The sequence below is a fragment of the Orcinus orca genome, chromosome 4 (assembly GCF_937001465.1).
Source record: "Orcinus orca chromosome 4, mOrcOrc1.1, whole genome shotgun sequence".
Classification (NCBI taxonomy): Eukaryota; Metazoa; Chordata; class Mammalia; order Artiodactyla; family Delphinidae; genus Orcinus; species Orcinus orca.
Genome location: NC_064562.1, coordinates 8,976,990 through 8,995,755, shown reverse-complemented (window position 1 = coordinate 8,995,755; position 18,766 = coordinate 8,976,990). Strand labels below are relative to the sequence as shown.

The window sequence follows — 18,766 nt, the reverse complement described above, 5'->3', positions numbered from 1 at the left end:
CCTTAAGCCCCACCCCACCGATTTCCTTTAGGAAGAAACCACAGCATGGAGTTTCTTTTCAGTCTTAAAATAAAAATTCCCCCAAAAGGGATCCCGCTTGTAAAATCTTTTAGAGTTGTTTGAAAAAGACAAGAAAAAGGCATACGGAGCCAAGTGCTTATATTCTGGCCAAGTTACGAGCCTCTGAGAACAAGAGCTTGAGGGGAGAACTGTTAACCCGTTCTCTCCGGCAGAATGAGCTCTCTCCCTGTAGGTCTGCGCTGCCTGTAAAGCTGAGCGCGCCCTCGCCCTTGGAGTGAGAGGCTAGCCCGCTGGAGAACTGCAGGAATCTGCAACAAAAACGATGACAGTCTGAAATACGTCCCTGTGCCAACCTCCAAATTCGTCTGTCACCTCAGACCCTGAGTAGTTGACAGAGCAGCAGAATTTCAACTCCAATAGACCTGAATGTGTTTCTGGGCAAAGAAGCAGAGCTAACGAGGAAAGAGATTCAAAGAGTATTGGGCGTTTGTGAAACTTATTTCCTGACTGTGTGCAAAGACAGGATTCAGCTTCAATTTTCTGCCAAGGCTCTGGGTCCAGCCACCTACCTGAAGGTAAATTTTAATAAGTTTACTGTATTTGTTAACCTGATTTGCATGATCTGATAAAGATGTCTAATATTTTTGCCTAATACAAAGCCATTTTTTAACAACAAGAACAAAAGAACCCTTTTGCATGATTTACAGAAAAGCTACTTACTAGGGAATTTTAACACTTGAATTCATGTTTCCTTTTCTTCTCCAAGATTAAATAGTAAGAACTAATAAATGATGTTTAGAAATGCAGAAATGTTGTTGGCCAGACTAGCATTCAGATCTTGGTGAAGTCTGAAATCCTGAAATGTGTTTTATAGAAATAGTTTACTAAATGTATTAAATAAATCAAAAGGAAAGTAGTTGTTAAAAAAAAAAACAAACTTTCAAATCAAAGTAATTTGGGTGTTTTCCATGTTTGAATTATCTGAAGTTATTCAGTCACTACCACTGTCCCAGTCTGTACCTAACAGCAATGTAGAAATGGAACGTTTTGCTTTTCCAAAAGGTAAGAAAATCCCTATAATACTATATTTTCCTTTGATTATTTTTTAGTTATTGTGATTATTTTTTCCTGACTTCCTTTTATAGTTTTCTGACTCACTGTCTCTTGTCATCTTCTATCATTTTTTAGGATACACACACACACACACACACACACACACACACATACATAAAATTTCTAATTCCTAACGATGTCTAATTTAGCAAGGGAAAAAAGAGGGAGGGGAATCAAAGAGCTAAAAAATTATGATAACTCCTATATTGTAAGGTACCTTCATTTCTGGCTCTATCTTCTAAAATAAAACAATAATGCAAGTCACGCTCCCTCATTCCTCCTGGGTATTAGAGGTCACCTTGCAGGAGAAAACCATGTTTTCAACTGCAGATCAATGCTGTTGATACTATAACCAAGAGGTAGTGCAGAGAGAGTATCTCTTTTGAACTGCCTTTAATCTGCACAGAGGTTAAATATGTCACCTTGGCATTATATCTGAGCTCCCCTCTGGCCCAGGGCCTAAGTACACTGAATAGAAATGTTCACTTGGTCCAACTCAGCAGAAATCCTTTTTTTTTTGATTCTCCCCTTTCTCATGGATACCAGTTTTTTTCAATTCACAGCTTATTCAGCTAAACGTTGATGGGTACATTAACTATGAATATTAAAAAAAAAAAAGGACACCCCTCTCAGGAAACATTTAAGTTTATATTTCTATCCATTTAACAAGATCCAACAAGGCACAGCAGTCTGTTTCATCTGCTTATCATCCAATCCAACAATGCTGCTTTCCACATTTTGGAAAAGAATATGTACACGTTATTAATGAATCTTGCCTTTTTTCTTTCAGGGAATCTTTGTACAGCCATTTAGCAATTTGAGTACTGGGGTTTCCTTCCAGGTCCTTTGGTATTTAATCCCCAATAGGCTCTTATGCACAGTTTCACTTATCAACTAAGTAAAAATAATAAATAGGGAGGACAGAAATGAAATAAATAGTGATATATCTGGACAACTCCAAAATATTCTTCATTTCATTTCCTCTTGACAGCTTATTATTTTTATTCAGTTGATATGTAATGGTACACAAGCATTACTATTTCAGCTAAGTTTAGCACAAGGTCCAGAACATGTTGGGAATCTTTTTCCACCAAGAACATAAGCGACTGTTTTTCAGACTTCAGATGCCCTTTTCCCTCACATATCATTCTGGAACACCCTTCAGTGAAGGAGAAGGGGGGCCCAGAAATCCAGGAGAACTTCCCCAGTAGGTCTGGCTGCCCAAGAGATGCCCAATTAGGCCAGGGTCTGGTTCAAACAGGGCCCACAGAGCATCTTCCCCCAAAGGCTGGGCTTGCACAGGTAGTACCACCTGAGGCTAGCCTGATTTTTATCTTGGGCATCGAAAGATGATCAGAGGGCTTCCCTGGTGGCGCAGTGGTTGAGAGTCCGCCTGCCGATGCAGGGGACACGGGCTCGTGCCCCGGTCCGGGAGGATTCCACATGCGGCTGCGCCCGTGAGCCATGGCCGCTGAGCCTGCGCGTCCAGAGCCTGTGCTCGGCAACGGGCGAGGCCACAGAGGTGAGAGGCCCGCGTACCGTAAAATTAATTAATTAATTAAAAAGATGATCAGAAGTTTGGGGAACAGAGTGTGTGGTCTTGACTGATTGCAGGGAGATGGTGTAATAAAGTGAATAAGATCATGGGCTCTAGAAACTTACAGATCTGGTTTATATCTGGGCTTTCCCAGGGTCTGTGACTTTGCACAAATGACACTTTGAACCTCCGTGCCCTCATTTGCCAAAATGCGGATCATAAAATTAGTTACTACCTTAGAGATTTGTTGTGATAAACGAGGAAAACAGCTATGTCTGGTACGTTTGAATCAATCTATCGATCGTAAGTGATATTAAAGCACTAGTCTACCTATATGTCCCGAATGGAACTCTGTAGAAAGGGAATTTACTCTAAGATTTCCCTCAGGGTTTCTTCCTTGTACTTACACACTTTGCTGTATAATAAAATGTCAATGCCAGGTCTATGCCTCAGAGTCAGCCCGACAGAGCAGATAGAGCATGGGTTTCAGCGTCTAACACGCCTCAGTTTGAATCCTGGCTCTGCCTCTTTGTGAGCTTAGGCAGTCACTTCACACCTCCAGGACTCAGTTTACCCATCTATTAAGCAAATAGTGATAATAATACCCACAATGGGGTCATTGTAGGAATTAAATAAGATGCTTTTTAAATGTCAGGTATAGCACCTGGCAGAGTACTAGACACACAGTGAGGAAGTGTTTGATTACACACTTGGAGTAATTTTTCTACACACAGTGAGGAAGTGTTTGATTACACACTTGGAATAATTTTTCTACACACAGTGAGGAAGTGTTTGATTACACACTTGGAATAATTTTTCTACACACAGTGAGGAAGTGTTTGATTACACACTTGGAATAATTTTTCTGGCAGTAATAGTGGGGGTCAAAAAGGAAATATTCGTTGAATTGTCTTTTTTTTATCTAAAGAAATGGAAAAATAAATCTGACACTACCGTATGCCCTTGAGAGGGCCTTAGCCTGAAGTATTTATTACTGAGTCCTTACTGCTTCATCCATTAGTAGCTTCTTAATGGCCAAGTCAAACGAAACCAGAGTGAGTCTTCTGTTTCAGATTGCCATTAAGAGGAACGAGGCGAAATGCTGCTTTGCCCTCAACTTTGTTTTATTGGCCTACCTGGAGGGGGGAAAAGGCCCGAACATTTCTCCTTTCTTATCTTTTCTAAAGGCAGGAATAGGGGTTTTGACTTGCTCTAGGGGGTATCTTTTTCCTCTCTAACTGAAATTCAAACAAAAGGGTTTGTTTTTTGTTTTTCTGTTTTTGTAAACCTCTCCTCTATGTTCCTAGAATTGAAATGTCAGCTGCTTTTTCTGTAGCAGGAGCAGCCTGTAGTCATAGCAATGAAAGGGGACAGAGAGGCTCGAGTTTCACAGCCCTCTCTGTGAAATAACTCTTAGTCTGCTTTAAAAATCCTTGAGAAATGAAGTCCCCCATCCTGGCTTGTTTCCTTCCTCTTATGCAACCAACTTATGTATGCCAAACATTTCCTTTAAAGAGTCAGTGAATGGGTGTTAAGAAAATGAACAAGAAAGCTACGACACGGTGCCCAGCTTACTGTCGAGTGCAGGGAAAAGCAACCGGGAAGGCAAAGGAGGAGAAAGAGACAGGACCTCACTTTGTAGGACAGGCTGGGCCCCACACTAAAGCCATTTCCCGAGTCCCCGCTACCGCCTCCCACCTTCACGATGTGCTTATCCAGGTGATTATCAATCAAGGGGACTCAGGGGCAGGCTGCCTGGACTGGAATCCTGGCACTTACACTCTCTAGTTTTTTATCTTATCCACTCTTTGCCTCATCTTCTCATATGTAAAAGAGAGATAATAATGGTCATAAAATTGTCATGGGAATTGAATGAGATACTCTATGTAAGGCTCTTATTACAGGATCTGACCAGTGGTAAAGGTTGGCCGTGAAGTTCACCAAACCTCAGTTTCTCCTACTTCTTCAACGGGGATAACAGCTAATTCATAAGACTGTTGTAGGATTAACTGAAACAATGGATGGAAGTGCTCAAGAAGTAGTCGTTCTTTTAATACTTTTCTCATTTGGTCTAACTCTGATAAGAATGGCTTTTTTTGAACTTGGAATCTCCCAGTGAGGAAACTGCAATGAAAACAGGCCTCAGAATTATCCTTGTATAAACAGGAACCATTGAATTTCTTAAAAGGATAAAAGGGAATAATTAAGGATTTTTACATTTATAGGGAGTAAAAGAGATTCTTCTCATCTTGATTAACACTAGGGCAAAATGTATCAAAACGTCTTATCTTTCATTAAAATACTTTTTATTAAAATTTCTGTTTTAGTTTCTCCAGTGTTTTCCAGGTCATGAAATAAGTAATATTTTTATCTTATGTCTCAAACAACTAATGTACTCAGTTCTATTCTGTGTGAAATGCCAGGGATGCTACAGGAACAAACAGAGAATGGCTGTGCTCTTGTGGTACTTACTGTGTAGTTAGGGAGACAGTTGTTAATCAAATTATCACATTAATAAAAACTGCATTCGTGAAAAAGAAAATATATGTGTGTGTGAGTGTGTGTGTGTGTGTGTATAACTGAGTCACTTTGCTGTCCAGCAGAAATTAACACAAGATCGTAAATCAACTATACTTTGATAATTTTTTCTCAAAAGTACATTTGCCCAAACATAAGGTGACCTCAAATACAAAGCCACCTTCATTTTTCTAATAAAAAGGTCCTCAGGCAAAATCTTTGGCCAACCTAAATACACACACGGATGGATAATATTGGAAGGTATGCTTAGGACGCTTACTCTATTGTTACAAATACATTATTTTAAATCTCATTTCATTTAAAATATTTTATACTTATAAAAATGACTTTTTTATTCTCATATTTCATGAAATGATTTTGTTAACACTCTCTCTATGCCTCTTTAACAACACTGTCTGTGTTCACTGGAGCCACTCTGTAACTGTCTAATAGAGAGTAGTGCATCATCAATCCTCTGCAAGCTGTTTATAACTCACTTCTCAGAAATCTGCTAGCGCTGCAGATTTGAGCCCCAAGCATAGATTCTCATTCCATGGTGATGATCTCTACATATTAATTACCTCCTATATGGCTTTTTCCAGTACTCTTTAAAGGGCTTATTGAAAACCGCTTGAGTCTCTAAAGTGTGGTTTTCTAAAACTGTGTAATTCCAACAGTTGCAAAAATGAAGTCATACCTCAAGAATAATTGCTAAATCTGCTTTAAATATCTTTATCTCCTTTTCCATCGTGCGGGTGACCTTCCTAAGAACAAAAATAAACATTGCTTGAGATCATTTCAGGCTGTTTGCCTGAAATGGTACTTTGTTGTTCAAAATGAAGTAATTGAGACAATATCCTTTTATGCGAGAGACCTCAGAAGTGCTAAAATATAGGGCACATCCCTTTTGTTATAGCATGATTTTGGGGGGCGAAAAAGTTCACATTGTATTGAGCGTGTATTGTATAATTATATGCTGAAATAAGTGTTAAGAAGGAAAAGCACCTTTCTTCTAAGAAAGCACGTAAGGATCCCGACTTCCACTCAAGGTCAGGTATGGCTTTCCTTGATCGGAAGCCTAAATAGAGGTTAGCCCTGTGGGAGGTGTGCATGCTGGGCAGTGGCAGCTGGAGCAAGTGGATGCTGACAAGAGAAGTCTGAGCGTGCAAAGATCCTGTGGCAGGAGGGACCGTAGACTGAGGAACAGAGAGAAGGCCAGATCCTCTGAGAGGAAGGGGTAGAGCAGTGGGAGATGTGAAGCCCTAAAAGTATTTGTCCTCTGCTTGATTCATGTTTAATGCTGAATTCTGGTTAGACTGAAAGTTCCGACGGGCATGAACCGTATCTATCCCTAGCCTAGACTCACATAGTGGTAGGTTCAGTCAGGCAGGATGACAGACAGTTGCAGTCAGAGCCCTAGAAAAGTCTGCATCTTTGAGTCTGAGTGTATCGTATACACTGGCAGGACTGGGACACTTCGATGTCAAATGGCGACTCCGCAGAGAACTCAAAATAGAAAGCCATCTTTCTTAAATCTTCAGATTCATTTAACGCCAAGCTATAGAGCTCTCCCAAGAGACTCAGTCATACTTTAAAAGCCCTAAAGCAACAGCGTTAAGTCTGGATCAGGTAACAACATGTATACGTTAGCCAAAATATGACTAAGGGGCTTGCTCTCTGATAATGAAGCCTTTGGCCGTCATGTAAAGTCAGGATGAAGGAGAATGTTCTGTCTGAGTCTGATTATGAAGCAAAATGATAATAATCATTTTGTTTACTACATTTCCCTGAAAGGAAATTTTTCCATAGTTATAATACTTGCTAAAAATAGTAGCCTACAGTCTTCCCCTGATATAAACAAACTCAACAAAAGATACCTGGCCTTATTTGGAAATGTAGAGGTACATACTCCAGGAAACAAGATGCCAGTCATAAGAAGAAAAGTAAAGTAACAGGGAAAACAGACAGGGCAAACCTCTCCTTTTTCTGCACATATGTACGTCATTCTCAGTTCTTCTGACCTTAGACAAGGTAAGACAAACAGATCACGTAGTCATCGTCTGCCTTGAAAACCAAAAATACTGAAGGAAGTTTCCTTGGTCTCCAAGAGAAGGAGGGGGACTTATACGTTTGGTTGAGGCTGCCAAGGAAGGAGCCAACAACGGGGGGTGGCAGAGCAAGGGGGAGGGTTAGGGAAAATACTGGCTGCCTGAGGAGCTCCAGGCAGCATGAAGGAAATTCAGTTAAAAAAACTACCAACACTAAACTTTCCAAGGAGTCATTGACATAGCCAATACAAGAGATGGAAAAGAGTAGACTCCAAGCCTGTTTCTGCCTTTAAAAGTATGGATGGCCATGTTTCCACTCTGGTTCAGTGGTCAGACAGCTTGTTAATGCTTAGGAGGAAAAGAAAGAGCAAGGAGATAAGAAGAGAAAAGAGACCTAGCGAGACAAGGAGTGCCCAGTGGAGATAGATGGTTAGGTTAAGTAGATTTACGTGGCAAGGCAACAAGCAGAACTTCAAAAATAAAATTCACCATTTTAAATGTGAATTTCAATTAACATTCTTTTTAAAAACTGTAACAACTGAAAAGAAATCAAATACAAACACCTTCTCTGACATAACTGCATTCCAATGTAAACTTCTAGAAAATATTATGGAAACTGAAATGGAACCAATACAACTAAGAACTCAAAATGAACCACAGTACCCAAAAATATATTCTGGTTGTTTGTGTAAGTTCATTCCTAAATCTAGATGGAGAATGATGTTCTAGAATGTTCCAAAGTTTAGGTGCCCTCCGCTTCTCTAGGAGATAGAAGTTTCAGGACGCCAAGAGACAGAGAGACCAAGAGTCAGAGGGTTTCATTCGGAGGAATGTCCTATGTTTCCTACCAAATGCCAAGAAATCTTTAGCTATCACTTGCACTGCTTTGCACCCTCAACCTGAAGGACCACGCACTCAGTCTTGGAGGCCAGAGTTGACATTGTTCCATCAGAGGTCGGGGCCTTTCAGACCAGTCTCTGCAGGCTTGGCTGGCTACCTTTCCAGCTAGAGGAAAGAATATTCAGGCCCTTTTCTCTGTTTTTTCCAGGGACAGAACTCATAGACCTGCTGAGAAATCTAATTACAACCTCCTTTCATGGTGAAATCCAGTTACAGCCTCTCCCATGGTGAAGGCCAATCCTTTTGATACAAAAGGAAACTAAACAAAGGGGTTTCAGACACGGGGGGATGTGTCTGTGTTCTGCCTTCTCTCTTAGGCAACTATGCAGAAAGGTTGCAGTGACCTTGACCGGCCTTACTTAGGAATGATGGTCATACTATTACTACCCCCATTCCCATAAGAAGGAAAAATATGTTCATATCTGATGCCAGGAGTTTCTGGAGATTTCCTCCAGGATCCATTAGCTGAGCAAAGCAAAATCGTCCACAGACACATTTTTGATTCAGCAAGATGACTTCTCTTTTTGAATTTGGAATGTCATGTCAAACAAGAAAAAAAAGTAGTGAGTTATTTAAGCCAGTATCCTCCTATAATCTTTTCCTGACGTCTTTCGCGCCCTGTGCCACCCATTCCCTTAAGGATAAGGAGAAACTGCAGTGCTAAAAGAAGGGTCACCCCAAATTCCTCAAACTTAATTGAGATAAATGGAGATAGTTCTCGAAATAGTCATTTATGGAAATACATATTTTACAAATACCTGGCAAAACTCTATAATTGTTGAAACAATAAAACTACCAACCACATTCTAATCAGATCTCTATCACTACAACATAACCACTGTAGTCCACTGAATATGTATAAGACCTGGATTTGCAGCTTATCCCCCCAAATGGGCAAAATTTTTAGGAGCATCCAATCAACTCATAAGTTTTTAACTAAATATGAGTGGAATATGAACAGGTAAATGCTTTTGTTCTGTTTTCATAGGATAAAGTTTACCATAGGTTCAATAATACTGATATGCCCATAGAGTTAATAAAAAGTAAATAAACAAGGATAAGAATCCACCATTCATAGTTACCCTCAAAGAGCACCAAAAGTAATGCATTTTTACCATACTTGATTCAACTTGAGTTACCTAATCATCTGTATAATATGATAGAGACCCAGTGGGAAGGTGGCCTGAAATCTACAAAAGCCAGAAGAATTAATCTTGATTATGGGTCAAAGAAAACTTGTAGCTGGTTTCAAGACACCATGATTGGTCAGATCTTCATGCTGTCTTAGCACAATGGAATCATTTTTAACTCTCAAGCCATTTGTTTAGTGGATTTCCCAACCTTTTATTGGAGACCAAGCAACTTTGAGCTAACTCTAAATCTACACAGCATTCTGTTGGAATTCAGAAGAAACAAAACACAAATGCTGAACCCCAAGGGTCTTCTTTCCTTCTCCTTTTCTTCCCTGCTCCCCAATTCCAGCACACGTAACAGCAGGCTTTGAGGACCTCACACCGGGTATAGATGAAGCTCTTTCTAGGAAAACTCCTCAGTAATTTCCTAAAATACAGGTAGAGGAAACTACTGGAAGCTTTTGCTTTAAACTGGGAGCTTCAAGATTTGGGCATAGACCTCGGCATTCCCAGTGACCATGCATTCAGTAGCTTCTTGGATAGGCAAGGGGGAGGGAGGAGTGGGAAGTGACAGCACCGGGTCACCGATAAAAACAACAGATTGATGTCTTCTTGCGACAGGAAAACAATTTAAAGTGATTGATTTCAAAAGCAAATAAATGTTTTCTTATAATTTGAAAACTACTCTGGGTAGGAATGTTGGAGGTTACTATAGCCTGAGATCTGACTAACTTCTTTTCTTTTCCAAACGACGGCACACAAAATTCCAGCCCCCGCTTACTCTACATTTGGTTCTTTATTGTTTTATTGTTCTTAAATCCCGTGTTTAGATGGTGGCCACAGTAAGGTCTGAGGTGGTGGTCATGGCTGGAGGTGGCTGACTCACCTTATGCTTCCCAGAATCTTGTTAACAGGGTTAATATCTGTAGACATCCGTAGCCCAGCCAGTTACTGGATGTGCTATGTACATTTCAGTGCCATGAAACCCCAAATAGTCATTATCCAAAAAGAATTAACAACAGACTCCCTTGTGCAGCATTATTCATGCAGAATACAGTTTTGCTTCAATGTGGCTAATTAGACTACTCTCTCCCTCTCTCTCTCTCTCTTTTTTTTTTTTTTTTTTTTTTGGCTGTACCATGCAGCATGCGGGGATCTTAGCTCCCTGACCAGGGAAGGAACCTGTGCCTCGGGCAGTGGAAGCGTGAAGTCCTAACCACTGGACTGCCAGGGAGGTCCTAATTAGACTACCCTTGATTAGGCAAATTTCTACACATTCTGGGACTAACAAGCCCAAACCAGTATATTTAGGACAATGTTGAAAATGTTTAGTCAGACTAAGCTACTGAATTGGGTTTCCTTTGGTGTGGGAAAGGACTATAATGGAAGGGAAAAGAACAAAGAGACTGATTTATTTCCCAAGTCTCCAGAGTAATCCTGCTCTCATAACATTCAAGCAATTACATGAAAAGAGAAATAGGAGGGTAAAGTGAAAATGCCAAGTTCCAACACAAAACACTCCCAGAGCTAGATGCCCATGTTTCTTTCTAAAACTCTTTGATTCTAGAACACTTTCAGATCCTGGGTGAAATCAAGTTTATTGAGTGCTAGTCACGTGTTAATACCTTGTAACTTTTGATTCTCTCCAAAGTTGAGGACTGCTATGCTCCACTTAAAAAGAAATATGTGCACCTGCTAAGGCAATGTAAGGGAGGAAAAACTTTTTCCTCTACCCTCTTAAATTCAGTAATTGGGGCCTGCAAATTAAATGGACAAAATACAGATTAATAGGAGAAAAACGTTTATTTATATGCATAGAGAGGCCAACAAAAGTAGCTGGCTCCTTAAACTGTTAAAAGGCTTACCGACCTAATTTGGTAGGAGAAAGGGAAGGGAGAGAAACAGCTTCTGTGGCAAGAACAAAAGGATTTTTTAGGAAAGACAAATGGGTTTTTAGAACAAACTGGAGATAAGAGAGTTTATGATATTTGTCATAAAGGTATAAGTGGTTTTTCTGTCTTTTTCAAGGTGATAAAACTGCCCTGGAGAGGAAACTTGTTCTCTCTACTGGGAATAGAGCCACCCTGAAGAGGGAATTTATGGAAGTTCTCATTTCTCAGAAGTTTCTGCTTTTAGTCAGACAAGGGATGCTCTGAGAAGGCTTCGCTGTTGAATCTCAAAGGTCTTCATCTTCAAATAATCTTTATACAAACCCATAGCAACTATAGAAAGACTTGAAACAGGACATCACTGGGGAGCAGGGCACAGCTCTGCTGGCAGGGGGTCTGAATTATATTCAAACCCATGAATCCTAAATTTGGATCAAGTACTGTGGGTCAAGGTCTAGCAAGGAAATGACAGATCCCGGCAGGAAAACTGAATTTGGGGATTTGAGGAGAGTGGAATTAAGGAACGATTGACTGAAGAATGGGCAGGGCATAGAGAAGTCTCAAGGTGTTGTAGGAATAGACTAGTGAAAGCTAAGCTTGTACGAGCCAGGGACACTGAGAGGGGCTGTGACCTTCCGGAGAGGGACACAGTCACAGAGACGGCGCTGAGAAAATACACACCCTGGTTTTACTCTCCTCCTTCCCTCAAATCTCTCCTGCCAGGTCACCCCATTAGCTGAACCCAACAGAAACCATCGTGCAAGAGAACCTGATGCTACAGTTCACACAGGCCCTGCGACAGCTCAGGGTGGAGAAGGCAGGAGAGTGGGTGTGGAGTGGATTTGGGGGGAGCAAGTGGAAGATATCTGGGTATTCAGAGAAAAATAATCTCTTCCCAATGCGGGAAAGGCAGAATGTACAGCTGTAGACAAGCCGTGTCTTCTCCTTGCTTGAATAAATCTTCCAGGGCTTCCCCTCTGAGCACATAAATAAGCCTAGGTTTTCACCCTGTTTTCAGAGAACTCCTCAAACCTCAGCCACTGAATCCGCTGGGGTTTATTGTACCTGCTTCTTTCACAGAAGGCAGGTAATGAGTAACGTTGTACCACTGGGCGAGCAGTCTTTCCCCTGTTCAGTGTGTTGGCTCTCGATAAGGCACCCGAGAAGCATGATGAATCCTGAAGGCACTCCTGCTTGAAGTGGACGCTTTCATTAGCGGTTCGCACAAAAACTACTCCTCAAAGCCCAGCGCTGTTCCCCAGCGGGTCCCAACGCCATGAGAATGAGGCTACTTGGAACTGTTCTTAGGTATGATTTGCTGTTTTTCTTAATCCCGGAAGAGAATTACCCCAATAAGTAATTCTTGGTACTTTCACAGAGCTGAAACACTTGAAATTCTTCTCCCAACCAGCTGAACTTAACGACCGACTTACTATATTAACTAAAGAAGAGAGACAATTTCCATTGAATCCAAAGACGTTTTATATGCTGGTAGAGTTTAACTAATAAGGGAAATTCAAATAAGAGTAGTCAGAGGAGAAAGCTAAGAACCTGGCATTCAGAGAAAAGAAATTTTAAGAAGGTTGAGAATAAAATAACTTAGGGGGTAGAGAGAAGAGCTAAATGCAGAAAAAGAATAGGACTCATGTAACTGATCATTTTAGGGGCTAGGGAGGTCTCAAAGGTGAATTGTCATGCAATTAGCATTATGAAGCAAATCATTCAGATATTACTAAGTCCTGCAACATGACAAATGCCACAGGCATTCAGGTGAACATCACTTGTGAAGCAGAGGTTTACACAATGTGTGGGACCTTCTTTTTCATTTTTATTTTTTAAATATTTATTGATTGCTTGATATTTCGGCTGCATCGGGTCTTAGTTGCGGCATGAGGGATCTTTGTTGCAGCATGTGGGATCTTTAGTTGTGGCATGCAGACTCCTAGTTGTGGCATGCATGTGGGATCTTGTTCCCTGACCAGGGATCGAACCCAGGCCCCCTGCATTGGGAGCGTAGAGTCTTAGCCACTGAACCATCAGGGAAGTCCTGGGACTTCTTTTTTTAAAAAAATAAAAACATAAAAATAAAAGAAGAACCTCATTTTAAAACATGCATGCATGGGCTTCCCTGGTGGCACAGTGGTTCAGAATCTGCCTGCTAATGCAGGGGACATGGGTTCAAGCCCTGGTCCGGGAAGATCCCACATGCCGCAGAGCAAATAAGCCCGTGCACCACAACTACTGAGCCTGTGCTCAAGAGCCCGTGAGCCACAGCTACTGAGCCCGTGAGCCACAACTACTGAAGCCCGTGTGCCTAGAGCCCGTGCTCCACAACAAGAGAAGCCATCGCAATAATAAGCCTGTGCACCACAACAAAGAGTAGCCCCCACTCTCCGCAACTAGAGAAAGCCCGTGCGCAGAAACAAAGACCCAACACAGCCAAAAATAAATAAATAAATATTTTTAAAATGCATACATAATTACAGTAACAGATTCCAATATAAATCTTTCAAAATCTGACAGATCTAGAAGATAAAAATTTAGCTGGAACATAGAGGATCTGAGTATTGAAATCAACCAGCTCAATTTAATAGATGTGTATAGAACTTTGAAACGTACAAATACAGAACATGCTTTTTTTTTTTTACCTATGTCAATAAAACATTTGTATATTTATATATATTCCAATATCATGTATATTTCTATATCATATATATATACATATATATGTATATGTATATATATATATGTATATATATCATGTACTTGGCCACAAATAAAACTTGACAAATTCAAAAAACTGAAAAAAATAAAAAGATCAAAATGAGGCGTAGGGATTTGTAAGGAGCCTGTAAAAGAGAGGAGCCCTGAAACTTAAGCTTCTTAGCTTTGTGGCACATCCACCTCTGGCCATACTCAAAAGTCTATACCCCAAAGAATATGCAAAAAAGCAGGGAGGAATAAATAGTTGTAAATATGAAAAAGCCCCACATTCACAGAGAAAGAGGAACTTAAAGGACAGATATCAGAGTATGATTTGAGCAAAGACAATTAAATGTGGCCAAAGTCATCCCTCCCCTACACCCCAGGGCAGGGAGAGGTGGCGACTTTCTGAAGGACTGGCAAATGCCTGAGGAGAGGAGTAGAGCCCTGCCTCCAGGAGGCCATCCCGACTGAAGCTGTGAAATGAGACCCAGTGAGATTAGTGAGTGGTGGGTGACACAGTAAGATGAGGAACTCCGAAAGGAATGATGAAGAGGTGTGGGAACAAGGCTATCACACACTCTTGCCTAAGATAAGCCTGTGGGGAACTTCTAAATATAGTTAAAGGGAACCCTCAATTACACATTATAGAACAGGCAGAACATACTAATTTCTCCTGAGCTAGAAAGAGAGAGATCCTTGAGAATGTCAAGGCCACCCCTTTGGAAATTCCTTTGGCTTCCATGCTCCTCACTCAAGACTGGGCACAGTGGCACAGGGGGATGTGCAGCAAGCTCTCATTGGATGGATGGATACTCTACGAAGTGGAGGTGAGGTGACAGGTGGGAATACATGGGTGATGCATGGGTGATGTACTTACCATAGTACCTGGCGCATAGTAAAATCTCAAAAAATATAAGCCATGGCATTAGCTATTATATTAAACAGTCAATGGTAAGAACCTACTTTTTCAATAAAATAATACTTTGATGAACATAAGTTATTCTACTTCTAATGAATATTTCACTCAAGATATTTAATGTTCAGTCCAGTTCTTCATTGCTGCTTACAAATTGTGACTTTAACCAACAATTATTACACAATTTCTCAAGATTTTTTGTGTTAGGAGTTTGGGCAGGTCACTCAGAGGTACTGAGCTGGCAGGTGAGCCACTCTGGAGGGTCCAAGGTGGCTCCACTCACATACACTGTGCCTTTGCACAGACACATGGATAGCTGGGATCAGCAGGGACCATGAACAGTGTCTCCTGTGGTGTGACAGTCTCTTACAAACTGGCTTGGAACTCCCAAAACAAGTACTCCGAGAGATTAAGGTCAAAAGTCCAAGGCGTCTTATGAGCTAACCTCCAAAGTCGCAGAACATCAATTCCGCCTTAATTGTTCGGTCAGATAAGTCACTAAGGCCAGTCCGGATTCAAGGGGAGGAGAATTCAACTTCGCCTCTCAATGGGAGGAACAGCAAAGAATTGATAGGCATCTTTACTTTACCATACTGTTTATACATATTAAATGAAAAATGTTAGAAACTGTCAAGACAACTATTCGCATGAGTTAGAAGAGAATTGACATTCGTGGGTGTTTAGTTCTTAATGGAAGACCTATTTCTGCCATGTCAAACGTTTCATCTGGATAATCGTTTTGATGGTATATGGGCCAGCGAGTAGAAGAACTGCAGGCATTTGAAATTCTAAATCCTGGGCTTCCCTAGAAAGGCCATACCTAAAAAATGGAGTCTAGCAGTCATCTTTTAAAATTCCAGATAAGGTTCTCCTAAAAGTTTGGTAATGAGACACTTTGTTCCTAAGAGAAGGAAAAGGCTCTCCTTGAATTTCCCCACCATCTCTCACCTTTAACCTCTCTAGACCCATGGAAAGAAACAATGGGACAAAGGTAAGAAAAAAATAAGAACTGTAAGTAAAAGGATGAATTAGAGTCTCTGTGGAGTATTACTTATTAGGGTCATTAAGCCATTTTTTGCCTTATCAATGTTTCAAAGAAATAATATCTTTCATTTCATATTGACAGTTAATAAAATTATCACATGACTATCCGATCACATTTGAGTCTCAAAACAACCCTAGAAGATAAGTAGGAAAGCTACTATTATTTTTCCTGTTTTGTAGATGAAGAAACCAGTGACTTGACTGGTCTCTCTGCTGGTAAAAAGTAGTTCAAGTCTGTACTTAGATCTTCCAATTTCATACCACGTGTTCTTTCAGCTATACTGCTGCCTTTGAATCAGCTCACACATTTAGGAAAAATAATATTCATCTAATTTCACATCACCACTGCATATTTACATCTTCAAGAATAATAACTATTCAAAAATTTGTCTCACTTCTGCATTTTTCATATAGAGTTTCATTTGCTTTTTCTGCAAAAATAACAATCTGCATCTTGTAGAGAGCGCACACAAATTCAAATGTCTCAAAATATATGACGTTTTACTTATCCAAGAATAAATGGTATTCATCATACTTAGCAAGAACACCATGGGTTTCATTTTCGAAGTATTTTGCAAGCATCAGCTAATTAAGACTCCTGTAGTCTTCAGTTTGACCGTTGTTTTCAAAAGTGTCTTGTTTCCCAGGAAAGTTCTCCACTCTGTCTTATTCATACAAATCAGCGCATTTGTTCGGTTCTTAAAATAAGAAGCTAAAGGCTGTGAAATTATTTTTGATCAGTGTGTGACAGTGATCAAATACAATGAGCTCAGTGAGATAAAAATGCCCAGTGACTGGTCTGAAGGACAAATTGGAACACAGCAGAAGAACTCAAGGTCTTCTACATTCTAAATACATACTGGATTATTCCACAAGGTCCTATCTCTAAAACTACAACACAGGCATCTGCTTTACAATTAAAACTTGAAGTGGTTTCCTACTTGGATCATTCTGTATTTTTGTTTGTTTGCTTGTTTTAACATCTTTATTGGAGTATAATTGCTTTACAGTGTTACTTTCTGCTGTATAACAAAGTGAAACAGCTATATGTATACATATATCCCCATATCTCCTTCCTCTTGCATCTTCCTCCCACCCTCCCTATCTCACCCTTCTAGGTAGTCACAAAGTACGGAGCTGATCTCCCTGTGCTAGGTAGCTGCTTCCCAATAGCAATCTATTTTATATTTGGTATTGTATATATATGTCAATGCTACTATCTCACTTCGTCCCAGCTTACCCTTCTGCCTCCCTGTGTCCTCAAGTCCATTCTCTAGGTCTGAGTCTTTATTCCTGTCCTGCCCCTAGGTTCATCGAACATTTTTTTTTTTTTTTTTAGATTCCATATATATGTGTTAGCATACCGTATTTGTTTTTCTCTTTCTGACTTACTTCACTCTGTATGACAGACTCTAGGTCCACCAACCTCACTACAAATAACTCAACTTCATTTCTCTTTAAGGCTGAGTAATATTCCATTGCATATATGTGCCACATCCTCTTCATCCATTCATCTGTCGATGGACACCTAGGTTGCTTCCATGTCCTGGCTATTGTAAATAGTGCTGCAATGAACATTGTGTACATGTCTCTTTTTGAATTATGGTTTTCTCAGTGTATATGCCCAGTAGTGGGATTGCTGGGTCGTTATGGTAGTCCTATTTTTAGTTATTTAAGGAAGCTCCATACTGTTCTCCATAGTGGCTGTATCAATTTACATTCCCACCAACAGTGCAAGAGGGTTCCCTTTTCTCCACACCCTCTCCAGCTTTTATTGTTTGTAGATTTTTTGATGATAGCCATTCTGAGTGATGTGAGGTGATACCTCATTGTACTTTTGATTTGCATTTCTCTAATGATTAGTGATGTTGAGCATCCTTTCATGTGTTTGTTGGCCATCTGTATATCTTCTTTCAGGAAATGTCTATTTAGTAGTTCTGCCCATTTTTGGATTGGGTTGTTTGTTTTTTTGATATTGAGCTGCATGAGCTGCTTGTATAATTTGGAGATTAATCCTTTGTCAGTTGCTTCATTTGAAAATATTTTCTCCCATTCTGAGGGTTGTCTTTTGGTCTTGTTTATGGTTTCCTTTGCTGTGCAAAAGCTTTTAAGTTTCATTAGGTCCCATCTGTTTCTTTTTCTTTTTCTTTCTATTTCTCTGGAAGTGGGTCAAAAAGGACCTTGCTGTGATTTATTTCAAAGAGTGTTCTTCCTATGTTTTCCTCTAGAGTTTCATAGTGTCTGGCCTTACATTTAGGTCTTTAATCCATTTTGAGTTTATTTTTCTGTATGGTGTTAGGGAGTGTTCTAATTTCATTATTCTACATGTAGCTGTCCAGTTTTCCCAGCACCACTTATTGAATAGGCTGTCTTTTCTCCATTGTATACTCTTGCCTCCTTTATCAAAAATAAGGTGGCCAGGGCTTCACTGGTGGCACAGTGGTTGAGAGTCCGCCTGACGATGCAAGGGACATGGGTTCGTTCCCCGGTCCAGGAAGATCCCACATTCCGGAGCCTGTGCTCCACAATGGGAGAGGCCACAGCAGTGAGAGGCCCGGGTACCACAAAAAATAAATAAATAAATAAATAAAATAATGTGACCATATGTGCGTGGGTTTATCTCTGGGCTTTCTATCCTGTTCCATTGATCTATCTTTCTGTTTTTGTGCCAGTACCATACTGTCTTGATTACTGTAGCTTTGTAGTATAGTCTCAAGTCAGGGAGCCTGATTCCTCCAACTCCATTTTTCTTTCTCAAGGTTGCTTTGGCTATTCGGGGTCTTTTGCATTTCCATACAAATTGTGAAATTTTTGTTCTAGTTCTGTGAAAACTGCCATTGGTAGTTTGATAGGGACTGCACTGAATCTGTAGATCGCTTTGGGTAGTACAGTCATTTTCACAATGTTGATTCTTCCAATCCAAGAGTATGGTATATCTCTCC

General features: G+C 40.3%; 2 protein-coding genes across 2 annotated transcripts in view; one reads left to right on the top strand and one right to left on the bottom strand.

The window, feature by feature from the left end:
* DSPP (dentin sialophosphoprotein) overlaps positions 1-18,766 on the bottom strand; it is a 144,099-nt gene that overhangs the window by 76,400 nt on the left and 48,933 nt on the right. The gene's annotated exons all lie outside the window — the stretch shown is intronic.
* Positions 55-18,766, top strand: part of SPARCL1 (SPARC like 1) — a 53,957-nt gene continuing 35,245 nt past the window's right edge. The window contains exon 1 of the mRNA XM_004266146.3: positions 55-596. The gene's annotated coding sequence lies outside the window, so the exon portion shown is untranslated. The remainder of the gene's footprint in view (positions 597-18,766) is intronic.